The 5,159-nt window shown below is 62.6% G+C and overlaps 1 long non-coding RNA gene across 1 annotated transcript in view; it reads left to right on the top strand.

Moving 5' to 3' along the window:
• The window catches only part of LOC119467621, a 6,547-nt gene extending 1,773 nt beyond the window's left edge, over positions 1-4,774 (top strand). Inside the window, exons 2-3 of the long non-coding RNA XR_005196163.1 lie at positions 256-363; positions 3,363-4,774. This is a non-coding gene — a long non-coding RNA (uncharacterized LOC119467621). The remainder of the gene's footprint in view (positions 1-255; positions 364-3,362) is intronic.
• Positions 4,775-5,159: the final 385 nt, after the last annotated feature.

Here is a 5,159-nt window from a genome sequence, read left to right as displayed (position 1 = left end):
TGGTGGTGGTGGTGGTGGTGATGGTGGTGGTGGTGGTGATGGTGGTGATGGTGGTGGTGGTGGTGGTGGTGATGGTGGTGATGGTGGTAATGGTGACAGTTGTGATGAGGATGATGAGGATGATGTTGGGGTTGGTGGTGGTGATGGTGGTAGTGACAGTGGTAAGAGTTATGGTGACGACAATGATGTGTGCAGGTCTTCCTCACGCCAGCCCTCCTCCCAACACATGGTAAAGAGCTTCCACTTTATCTAAAGGGCAACAGAGAACCACACACAGGGATCTTAACTGCATGTGACATAATTGATGTGCGTTCCTAGTTGATCTTACGGTCTGGAGAGGGACTGATGGAGGCGGGAGACCAGGTAAGAGGCGATGGGCAGGAGGGGTGGCGAGGAGGCCACAGACTCGACAAAAGTTTTGGGGACAGGGCTGAGGACTCACTCTTAGGCCAGAAGCGGCAGACAAGGGAAAGAGGCCATTCTCGAGATGAGGAGGACAGGTGGGGCAGGGAGAGCCAGCTGGGGAAAACCCTGAGCATTTCTGAGTCAGGCAGGGACGCTCTGCTGGGTGCCAGAGGTGATGGTGGGTTGGCCGCTGGACAGGGAGCTCTGGGTTTGGGGACAGTTAGGCTTAGAGGTGAGAGATGCAGGGTCATCTTGGAGGTGAGGTGGCATTTACCTAGACCAAGGCTGGTGCCCTCTGGGTGAGGCTGCTGGTGAAAGTGAGCGTGGGGCTGGGAGAGCAGGAGGGGGCGGGAGTGTTGGCACATTGCTTGTGCCCTGCGGCTGCCACTGGTGCCCAAGGAGCCTGAGGAGAGGCTACTGACCTCTCCCTGGTGCCCCTTGGCCTGGGAGGTCAGTCCAGAGGCCACATGTGCTCAATGTCAGGAGGGAGCCCCGGGTCCTTCCAGCCCCACAGGCAGCCTGGGAAGCTGCGCCCGGGTGGCCCAGTGGGTGAGGCAAGAGTGCAGGGTGTCGGTGTTGGGGCTGAGGAGGGGAAGGCCGGGTGGGTCTGGGAGCAGGCACGACAGGTGGGACCAGTGGCACCGTGGGCCTGGACTGCTTCGGAAGACGCCCATGCCTGCTCTTCCTCCGGTTTCCCTCCTCAGAGCCTCAGCTTCCTAGCTCTGAACCCTGACCCAGAACCCCAGTGAGTAAGACACAGGCGCAGAACCACTGAGCCACACACCCCTGCCGGCCCCTTCCCCAGGCCCACAGGCCCACCAGGGCACTGCGCGCCGGCTTGGAAGCCCTCAGGACCTGCATGCCCAGTGTGAGGCCTGAGGTGCCTGGAGCTGGAGGGAAGGCAGCCGCGGGACTCCAGGGAAAAAATGGGCTGCCCTGCGGTTCACAGCGCCGCCAGCACCATCGCCCCTCGGCTTCTCGCTCTGAACCAGGCAGCCCCGTGGGACCCTGGCTTGGCTCCTCTGTGCCCTTGCTCAAGCCCCATTCCAGCTGAGATGCCCACGAGGGGCCGCCAGGCCTGTGGGATGTGCGGTCCTGCCAAGCCAATGCTCTGCCCGCTTCCCAAGGGCGAGGCTTCCCGGGGAGCCTGAGGCTGCTCCCGCTTCACAGAGCCCCGTCTCTCTCGTCTGTTCCGACATCACATGCCCCCGGCAGTGCGGGCACACACCCTGCTGAGGGCGCAGGCGGCTCCCCTCTCTGCTGCTTGGCGTGGCTCTCCCGGGCTGGCCACACCCTTGGCAGGGACCGGCCAGCCATCCCCCAGGCCCGCAGCTCAGGCCGCAGCGAGGCGCCCCGCCCTCCTGGTTCCTCTGCTGGGGGTCGCTTGGTTTGGTCTGCGCAGCATTACCTGTAAGCGAAGGAATGAACGTGTTGGAATGTCGCGGGGCTCGTGGTGTGATGTGGCTGTGGTGATGAAGGAACATGTGCCTTGGCGGCACGGAGGACGCGGAGAGCCATGAGCCACCTCTGCTTCGCTCACTGGCCCGTCCGAGGGCCACGGCCTGGCTTGACAGGTGTGGAGGCTCGGGACGACCGGCTTCCTCCTCCAAATCCGGGTGTCACTCTGAATGGAAAACCCAGCTCACACCCGGGCCTGGGAGTCATGTGTTTTTTGCCCCCTTGTGTGGGGAGGAGTCAAGCCGGGCCCCTGCGTGAGTGAACCCAAGCCAGAGCCTCGGCAGGAACCCCGTGTGGTCAGCTCGCTGTGGCTCTGTCCAGGCCGACTTGGGTGACTCTCGGGGGCACAGGCTGCATCGTTCCCAGGAGCCTGGCACGCCGGGCAAAGACCCCCGAGCGGCCGGTCCTTGCTCCTCCCTTGGCTGGGAGGACATGCCCTTCCTCTCCGACTAGACAGGCCTGGCTCTGTCCTCGGAAGCCGGAGTCCCAGCACAGTCTGCCCCTTCGGATAAAGCTGGCAGAAGTGTGGTGGGATGGTCGTTTCCCTTTTTCAATGATGACATCTTTGGACAATAAAGAACTTCCCCTAAAAATATCCAAATACAGAAGTACCTGGAAGCCACGGAGAGGAGGGGCTGGGCTCCGGGTCCTCCTGGGCCTCATCCAGGCTCTGAGGTGTGCCGGTCAACATGGACAGGTCAGGCCTCACTGGAGCCAGGACCCCGGTCCCTCGTCCCTGCACAGGCCCCACGGGCACCACCTGGAGGCTGCAGGTGCTGCTGCCAGGGCCAGGTGCACGGCTCACTGGGTCCCAGGGGTCTCCACCAGAGGTGACACGTGGCCCTTCCAGCCACTTTACCTGAGTCTCCCACCCCTGAGGGAAGTCACACCCTGCCCCTTGCCCTCAAGGAGGAGCAGGAATATAGGATCAGCATGAGGAATGTGGGGTCACTGTGAGGAATGTGGGGTCACCGTGAGGAATGTGGGGTCACCGTGAGGTATGTGGGGTCAGTGTGAGGAATGTGGGGTCACCGTGAGAAATGTAGGGGTCAGTGTGAGGAATGTGGGGTTGGCCTGAGGAATGTGGGGTCACTGTGAGGAATATGGGGCCCACGTGAGGAATGTGGGGGTCAGCGTGAGGAACGTGGGGCCAGCGTGAGGAATGTGGGGGTCAGTGCGAGGAATGTGGGATCAGTGTGAGGAATGTGGGGGTCAGCGCGAGGAATGTGGGGGTCAGCGCGAGGAATGTGGGGCCGGCGTGAGGAATGTGGGGGTCACCGTGAGGAATGTAGGGTTCAGCGTGAGGAATGTAGGGTTCAGCGTGAGGAATGTGGGGGTCACCGTGAGGAATGTGGGGGTCAGCGTGAGGAATGTGGGGTCCACGTGAGGAATGTGGGGGCTAGTGTGAGGAATGGGGGCCAGCGTAAGAGGTTTTTCTTTGGGAATAGAGCGTCAGCCTGAGAGGTTTTTGTCTTGGGTTGGCTCTGGTTTCATTTCAGGGGAAGCCGCAGGGATCTCTGGAGTCCTGTGACCTCAGGGCCGAGAGGAGACCTGGGCCAGCTTGTGCTTCCCAGATGCTCCTGCCAAGGTCACCAGGGAGCTAATGGCCTCCTGCAGCCCCTCTCCCTCTGGCTGGGTCCTCGGCTCCTCAGGCCGCCTGCCCTGGAACATCGTGTCCCTCTCGAGGCTGCTGGGGCGTGGCCAGAAGCGTCCCCGACCTGCAGGTGGGCCCACCCCACCGCTCCCCACAGCCCTGCCCCTGGGCTGAGTCAAGTCGCTCTCTGGGCGGCTGTGACTTCTGGTCGGGCAGAAACGTTTCTGGTTGAGCTGTTGGTGGCTGAAGGTCCTTCCGGCCCCAGAGAGGAAAGTTTCAACGCTGGAAAATTACCAGGCCAGGAAGCCACAAAGCCTGTGCCCCGGGGGGTGGTCTGAGAGGGAAGTTTCCTGGGCTGGTCTCAGCCGGCAGGAGAATCTGGGCTCCTGGGAACTTTGACGAGCGAGACTCTCCCGTTCTCTGGAGGCTGGGAAAGCTGTGTGAGGCTTTCCTGACGTGGGCAGGGTCGGGTCATTGTCACAGGAAAGCACGGCCTTTGGGACACGTGCAGGCTCTGAGCCATGGGTTCAGAAGGCGCGTGGCCTCACCCACCTGACTCACGCCCGCACGGCGCCAGCTTCCCTCCCCCAGCCCCTTTAGGGAAATTTTTCAGAGTACCTGGAAGCCAGGCAAATACCAAGGGAGGGTTAAATACCCATTAAATCATTAAAGCAGAAAACACAACAGCCAGCCAGCCCCGGGCAGGGCAGGAAGTCCCGAGAGGGGCAGGCCTGAAGCTCAGCACCCAGGCGTGCGGGTAGCACCCTTCACCTCCAGCCGGCACGGGCGGCCCCTCTCCTGTCTGCAGACGACACGCACACTTGTCCCACCCTCTCTTCACACACACCTCCTCTCTGTTGGTGGAGGGCACCTGAACCCCTCCAGTTCCTCTCTCCGCTGCTGCGGGGAGCCCCAGGCCTGTGCCCCACACGCCAGCACACACCTGAGGCTCCACAGGCCCCGGGAAGGCTCCCAAGTGCCCCCAAGGAGACACCATGCAGAAGCCATGCCTAGCTCCACTCTGAGCCAACCACAGAAAACTTCACTGATGGACCTGAAACCGCCGCAGCACGCCTGATGGCTGTGGAGGACGGTGTGTAGATCCTCGGCCTTGCAGGTCCCAGCTCAACCAGGTCAGGCCGCGCTGCCCGCCTGTTGGGGTTGGTGGGCATGCCATGGGCCCTGGAGCCATGGCCACCTCAAGGCTCAGGAGCGTCTCATGGCAGGCACCACGAGGCCATCTCCCCGGGTGACCCAGTGCCCTCCGTGGGAGGTGACTGTGCAGGAGGCAGCACCAGCCTGCCTGGCACCCACACAGCCCCCCCAGACCCGTCGGGGCATTGCAAGGCAGCGCTGGGCCCCGGCTTGTTCACCTGTGAGGGGGCGGCAGGGCTGTGAGGAGCAGGGAGTCGCCGTGGGCGGGACTGGCTTTGGGCCGGCCTCCCAGCGTGGCTCGTAGTCAGAAACGCGGGAGACTGTGTCCTTCCCTGCTGGAAAACTCCGAGGCTCCGGGGGCCTCAGTGTGAGGCCTGGCTCCTGCTCTGGAAGGCCACGTGAGTTTCAGGGACCGGGGTAAGAGCCCCAGTGAGGGGCGACATAGCTCCCAGGTCACCTTAGGTTCTGGAGGCAGAGGACTGAACCGGGGTGCCATGAGCCTTCAGGAATGAGCTCCTTCTGGAAGCTTCCAGGGAAAATCCGTGTC

Source organism: Cebus imitator, unplaced genomic scaffold (assembly GCF_001604975.1).
Source record: "Cebus imitator isolate Cc_AM_T3 unplaced genomic scaffold, Cebus_imitator-1.0 Scaffold311, whole genome shotgun sequence".
NCBI classification, from domain to species: domain Eukaryota; kingdom Metazoa; phylum Chordata; class Mammalia; order Primates; family Cebidae; genus Cebus; species Cebus imitator.
Note: the sequence above shows the minus strand (reverse complement) of the source record. Positions and strands in the feature narration are given on the sequence as shown.